The sequence below is a fragment of the Clupea harengus genome, chromosome 26, assembly GCF_900700415.2.
Source record: "Clupea harengus chromosome 26, Ch_v2.0.2, whole genome shotgun sequence".
NCBI lineage: Eukaryota > Metazoa > Chordata > Actinopteri > Clupeiformes > Clupeidae > Clupea > Clupea harengus.
Window position 1 is genome coordinate 2,287,084 of NC_045177.1, and position 7,500 is coordinate 2,294,583.

General features: G+C 42.8%; 2 protein-coding genes across 2 annotated transcripts in view; both read left to right on the top strand.

Moving 5' to 3' along the window:
- atg4da (autophagy related 4D, cysteine peptidase a) overlaps positions 1–5,725 on the top strand; it is a 22,122-nt gene extending 16,397 nt beyond the window's left edge. Inside the window, exon 12 of the transcript XR_004163298.2 lies at positions 5,606–5,725. The gene's annotated coding sequence lies outside the window, so the exon portion shown is untranslated. The remainder of the gene's footprint in view (positions 1–5,605) is intronic.
- LOC105905919 (mucolipin-1-like) overlaps positions 1–7,500 on the top strand; it is a 30,817-nt gene that overhangs the window by 1,016 nt on the left and 22,301 nt on the right. The gene's annotated exons all lie outside the window — the stretch shown is intronic.

The following is a 7,500-nucleotide window of genomic DNA, read 5'->3' on the forward strand; positions in this document are numbered from 1 at the left end:
TTGTTGACAGTAAGTTTCTTGTATGTCATGGTCAATCCGTTTCAGCAGGATGATACAGACCACCAGTGTTCAGTAGTTGTCAACATGAGAAGGTAGAGCGATGTAGGATAGGTTGCACTCTGGTCGAAAACGCAACAGCCTACTGTGTAATACGTGTGTCATAATACTTTTTCAAAGTTGTGGTGCGTTGAAACTTAAAAAGTAGCTGCTTCTTGCACCGCTCTGCTGCAATGTCAGCCCACGACATAGGAGAGGTGCCCAAACGTAGGCGAGCGCTTTTGTAGCATCCCCACGGCTCCGCAGTGAATGTGCGTAGACTGTGCTACAAAGTATTTTTGAAGATTTTACAAGGACCAGAAGTCGTGAGGTTGCTGGGAGTTTCTTTGAAGTCGATTGCTCACAATTTTAGATTCGTAATGTAGGCTAGCTTACATGGTCGAATTAGAGGCGCAGTAAGTATCCTATTTTTTTTTTTTGTTGTTAAGGAAATAAAAAAAACTTCTGGCTTTACGAAGATGATGTATCTGTGAGGATAAATAGCGTAGTGTTTGCTGTGCCTTTTGCACATTTATTTGGCCTGGTCTTGAGTCCACTAAATGGTCAACAAATGCACAAGAAATGACTCAAACTAAGTATAAACATGCAGAAACGGTCTAGAAACATTTCAATTCATTCACCACAAAAAACACTGCATTTTATTAAGTGAGTGTCATGTTTTTTATGTAAAGTCATGAGTTACTCTCTCTCTCTCTCTCACACACACACACACACACACACACACACACACACACACACACGTGAGTCATGAGTTAGGTAAGTCTTAAACAATAAGTAATAAGCTAAGCATAAACTCTGCAGTACATCGATGACTCATCGTTTTGCTGTCATTGTGCGTGTGTGTGTTTACGTGCGCGTGCGCGTGCGTGTATGTGTGTGTTAAGGTTACTCTGTCATTCCTGTGATGCTGTTTGTGGTCTAGACGGCTGTGTACAACTAAAGTTTTCCAGGCTCGTCTAAAAGCGCTTAGCTGTGTGTGTGTGTGTGTGTGTGTGTGTGTGTGTGTGTGTGTGTGAAATAGCCACACGAAGCAGAGTAGAACTGACCATGCACACGCGGTACGGTTCGGCCACACATCACATTAGCTCACAGTCACACACACACACACACACACACACACACACACACACACACACACACACACACACACACACACACACACACACACACACACACACACTATGGCTCGTAAGCTTCTGGAGAAAAAAGAAGTCTTTGTTTTGCCCCAGAAGGCTTTTGTCCAGATTGGCTGGTAAAGGAACTCATGTCCGCTTGTTTAAAATAATTTGGTCTCTGGCTTTTAAAAAAGTGTGTGTGTGTGTGTGTGTGTGTGTGTGTGTGTGTGTGTGTGTGTGTGAGGGAGTGAGAAAGAGAGAGAGAGTGAGTGTGTGTGAGTGTGTGTGTGTGTGTGTGTGAGAGAGAGTGAGAGAGTGTGTGTGTGTGTGTGTGTGTGAGTGAGAGAGTGACCTGTTCCAAAGATTTACGCTGCCTTCCTCAGTTACCTGTGTCAACAGGCGCGTTAAGTTCATCATCATCATCATCCTCATCTTCATAATCATGAGGAATCTGTGACGAGACCGTAAAACCATAGCAACCAACAGAGCGCTGTGACTCCACTGTGATGTGTAGACAAATCAGTTCCACAGTACAGCCTGCGGTTCCACAGTACAGCCTGAGGTTCCACAGTACAGCCTGAGGTTCCACAATACAGTACAGCCTGCAGTAGAGTACAGCAGTGTTCTACCCAGGTCAGGGGCTGGATTCACATCCTGAGAAAAGATACCCTATCAAACCCATGACCTTCATCAAACCCATGACCCCGCGTCTTTGCGTGCGAGAGAGAGAGAGAGAGAGAGAGAGAGAAAGAGAGAAAGAGAGAAAGAGAGAGAGAGACAGAAAATGCAGGAACACAGCTTTGCCTTGTTTACGTAACACACAGATTTCTGTCGAGACACTTTCAAAATCAGCCACACTGCAAAACCGTGACCAGCCAAGTATTATCACTTCTCTATCTCTGAAATGTGTGTGTGTGTGTGTGTGTGTGTCTCTGTGTCTCTGTGTCTCTGTGTCTCTGTGTGTCTGTGTGTCTGTGTGACTGTGTGTGTGTGTGTGTGTGTCTGTCTGTGTGTGTGTGTGTGTGTGTGTGTGCGTGTGCGTGTGTGTGTGCGCTGCTAAAGTTCAGTGCTGCTTCCTGGATTCCTCTTCTAGTGCCCATCCAGATTTTAGCCAATGAGATATCAGACAGCTTACATAAGCCAATGAGATATCAGACAGCATACATAAGCCAATGAGATATCAGACAGCATACATAAGCCAATGAGATATCAGACAATAGCTCTCATACCCAAATATTATATCATGCCTCAAACACTAGTGAATATTAGGGCTGAACGATTTGGGAAAATAATCTAATTGCGATTTTTTACCAAAATATTGCGATTGCGATTTAATATGCGATTTTTTTTTTGTATCCTCTTTTTTTCCCAACAAAACAAAATGAATGATTTAAATATGACCAACACAATATTAGATACATTTAGTGTAAAATATTCTTTCCCACATTTTACATTTTTATTTAACTGCTCATTACAGAAACAAGAACAACAAATAGGTGGCGTTGCCACTGTGCATTTAAGTAATTTAAAAAATGTAATTTTAAGTATAAACACTAGGCATGCACTTTTTAAACACTGTGCAAAATTTACCATCTTAAAAAAAAAAAAAAAAAAAAAAACATTTTTTTTTTTTTTTTTTTATACCACGTTTTTTAATCGCTAACGTTGCGGTTAGAAAATCGCGTTCTATCATATCGCGATTAAATCGCAAATGCAATTAATCGTTCAGCCCTAGTGAATATTATATCATGCCTCAAACACTAGTGAATATTATATCATGCCTCCAACACTAGTGAATATTATATCAGACTTCAAACACTAGTGAATATTATATCATGCCTCAAACACTAGTGAATATTATATCGGATACCTCTCCTTCAGGTCATAACTTTAAGGTAGATGTTCGACAAGCAGACATGGGTAGAATGGAGCAGAATCTAGGTGAAACACTATATTGTGTATGAATATGAATATTATATCATGCCTCAACACACTAGTGAATATTATATCAGACCCAGGAGAACAGGGTTAGAGCACCAGCCAATCAGGCATCACTATTTCTCCCTGTGTTCCGCTGACCCCTTCACCTGCCAATCAAATATCAGTATTTTTAGGTGACCTCTTCACCTGCCAATCAAACATCAGTATTTTTTGTTGACCTCTTCACCTGCCAATCAAACATCAGTATTTTTAGTTGACCTCTTCACCTGCCAATCAAACATCAGTATTTTTAGTTGACTTCTTCACCTGCCAATCAAACATCAGTATTTGTTGTTGACCTCTTCTTGGAGGTGTGTTTCAGCAGAGTTAACCTCAGGTCAGACATAGAAAGATAGAGATGGACTGGAGGATAAAATACCCTTTGTGCTTGAGTGTGTGTGTGTATGTGTGTGCTTGAGTGTGTTTGCTTGAGTGTGTGTGTGTGTTTGTTGTGTGTTGACAGGCTGACATAGATGTGAACTAGAGATGGCAGCTGCTGGAGTGGACCCAGTAACTGTGGGTGCATGTGTGCGGTTACACGTTTGTGTGTGTTTGTGCATGTGTTTGTTTACACGTTTGTGTGTGTTTGTGCATGTGTTTGTTTACACGTTTGTGTGTGTTTGGGCATGTGTTTGTTTACATGTTTGTGTGTGGGGTTTTGCATGTGTATGTGTGTTTGGGTTTGTGCATGTGTGTGTTTACACGTTTGTGTGTTTACATGTGTGTGTGTGCATGTGTGTTTGTGTATGTGTGTTTGGGTTTGTGCATGTGTGTGTTTACACGTTTGTGTGAGTTTGTGTGTTTACATGTGTGTGTGCATGTGTGTGTTTGTACTGGTGTGTGTTTTTGTATGTGTGTGCGTGTGTGTGTGTATGTGATTGTGCGTGTGTGTGTGTGTGTGTGTGTTTGTGTATGTGTGTGCATGTGTGTGTTTGTACGTGTGTGTGTGTGTGATTGTGCATGTGTGTGTTTGTACATGTGTGTGTTTGTACGTTTGTGTTTGTACGTGTGTGTGTGTGTGTGTGTGTGTGTGTCTGTGTGACGATGTGTAAATATGTGCATGCTGTCACTAACAGGACTGTCCAGATTCTTGCTGTTGCGTGCATGTGCGTGTGCGTGTGTGTCTCTCTCTCTGGTGTGTGTGTGTGTGTGTGTGGTCCTGGATGAGTGTTTGATTGACGTTATCTTGCACACTGATCAAAACAGAACAGTAGCAGGAAACATAAACACCTATCAGACACACACACACACACACACACACACACACACACACACCCTTATCAGACTGAGGTGCGCCGATCAGTATCCACGAGATGGGTGTGTTGGAACAGGCCACACACACACACGCACACTCACACACACAGAGACACACACACTCACACACACAGACACACACACTCACACACACATGAGGCCTGTTAGTGGTCAGATGGTTTTCTGTCTTTTAAGTGTGTTACTGTCTGTAGAGAAGGAGAGAGAGAGAGGGAGAAAGAAGGAGAGAGAGAGAAAAAGAAGGAGAGAGAGAAAGAAAGAAGGAGAGAGAGAGAGAGAAGGCAAAAGAGTGAAAGGGGCAGGGGAAGAGATTTAGAGACGGATGCTCAAGTTCAACTTTGTGTCAGCAGAAAACAGGTATGTAGGGATTAGTGTCACTCAGGTGTGTGTGTGTGTGTGTGTGTGTGTGTGTGTGTGTCTCTGTCTGTGTGTGTGTCCCTTCTTTCTCTCTCTCTGCTTCTTTCTCTCTCTCCTTCTTTCTTTCTCTTTTTCCTTCTGTGTGTGTGTGTGTGTGTGTGTGTGTGTGTGTGTGTGTGTGTGAGATATGAGATGTGCTAAGAAATGAGACGTGTTATACGGGGTGTTATAGGGTGTTGAAGGGGTGTTGTCACACAGGTAGGGGGGGGTCATAATGAAACAACACTGATGGTAAAGATTGATTGATTGATTGATTGATTGATTGATTGCATTTACATTACATTACATTTACTAACTATAGAGACCCAGTGTAACTATAGAAACCCAGTGTAACTATAGAGACCCAGTGTAACTATAGAGACCCAGACCAGTGTAACTATAGAGACCCAGTGTAACTATAGAGACCCAGTGTAACTAGGGTTGATAGATAGATTTTTTTTCTCTCTTTTTGTTCGCTTTTTCTTTCGATTCTTCTTTCTCTCTCCCTCTCGCTTTCCCTCTCTCTTCCCCTCTCTCTCTCCCTCTCTCTTTCCCTATCCCCCCTCTCTCCCTCTCTCTCTTTCCCTCTCTCTCCCTCTCTCTCTCCCTCTCTCTTTCCCTCTCTCCCCCTTTTCTCCCTCTCTCTCTCTCCCTCCCTCTCTCCATCTCTCTCTCTCTCTCTTTCTCTCTCTGTTTCCTTTTCCTGTCTTCTATTTTCCCTGTCTTCTCTCTTCCTTACCCCGACTTTCACTAAATGATTTCCAGCCTAAATGACCTGTGACAAGGTGTGTGTGTGTGTGTGTGTGTGTGTGTGTGTGTGTGTGTGTGTGTGTGTGTGTGTGTGTCTGTCTGCGGCAGCGTCGTAAATTACCTGTGACGAGTTTCCCTAATCTGTGTCTGTGATAGTGTGTGTGAGTGTGTGTTCCAAATGTTCACATTGTAAATTGCCCATGACAAACTGTTTGTACCTCTCTATGGCACGTTCACAGTTATCTGACTGATATATGGGCCTGTCTCACACACACACACACACACACAGACATACTCACACACACACACACTCTCTCTCTCTCTCTCACACACACACACACGTTCACTTTTTGTGTGTGTGTTGGTGTTTCCCCATCAAACATGTCAGGTCCTACATGATTTAGAGACAAACACACTCTACACACACTTACTGTACACACACACACACACACACACACACACAACACACACAAACACACACTTACTGTACACACACACACACACACACACACGTTCTCTTTTTGTGTGTGTGTTGGTGTTTCCCCATCAAACATGTCAGGTCCTACATGATTTAGAGACAAACACACTCTGCACACACTTACTGTACACACACACAGACACACACACACACACACACACACACACACACACACACACACACGTACTGATGAATATGGCTCATGAGAGTGGACCTGCAACCCGTACCAACCCATATGCAATTAATAATGATTGATGTACATATATACTATATGTGCTTTGCTGAATGATGCTTGATTCATGTCTTGCAATGATATAACCACTGTGTGCTCTCCTAATATGTGGTGTGAAACATGCTAAATAACTGTGTGTGGAAATTGCTTGAGTTATGCTTACACAAACCTATATCCATATATGCTTGCTGAGAAATGCGTGAAATATGAAATGTGCTTAACCAACGAGAATGTAAAGCAGAACAATGTGTACTTTGAGAGAGTTTGCAAACTTCACTGTGCTGTACATTGTCTAATAGTGGAGGGGGCAGGAAGGGGCCTCTGGGCCTGCGAGGAAGTGACACATGGGTCAGAGATGAACATATGTTGCTAAGAAGTGTCATGAAAAAGGGAGGTGGTTTAGAACGTGTATGCGTGTGAGAGGGATTTAAAAGGCGAATGCAGTTTGTGTTCGCGAGTCTTGCGAGAGTCTTTAGTAGTCTTAGAGTCTTTTGAGGTTTGGCAATAAATACAAGAGAAATACCAGAGTCCGCGTCTGCGTCTTTCCTATGGACTGAGCTACCCCCGAAAAACATGGCCTTCTTGCCTTAGTATCCCAGCCACGAACCCAGATCGTAAACTCAAAAGAAGCCGAGGCATCTTGAAGAAACATCGACAGGGACGGCTGGTGTGAATGGGTAAGACTGTCTGCTTTTCCATTTCAGGAAAAGGATACAATAAAGGTGACTGTGACTCCCTGTTGTATTTGGGGCTGAAACACACTCTATAGGGAGAAGAACAGTATGACATGATGATCCGAACTAGCCTGGTTTTTAGATAAGTGTGTCGAATAGCCATACATATTAATTGTGAGAGCATTCGAAAGCTCACGTGAAAAACACTCAGTTTTTATCTATAGGCGGACACAAAGGATCTTATTCTTCAGTACTTACTGTACACACACACACACACACACACACACACACACACACTCTCACTGTACACACACACACACACACACGCACACTCTTACTGTACACACACACACACTTACCGTACATACACACACACAGGCGAATGCTTGCAGGTTGCTCAGGTGTTTATGTCTGTGTGTGTCTGTGTTTGTGTGTGTGATGGTTCGTTAGTTTAAGTGTGTGATAGTTAATTCGTTTAAGTGTGCGTGTGTATCTGCGCATTTCTTTGTGTACATTTGTAAAAGAGGCATTTGAGTTTTTAACCTC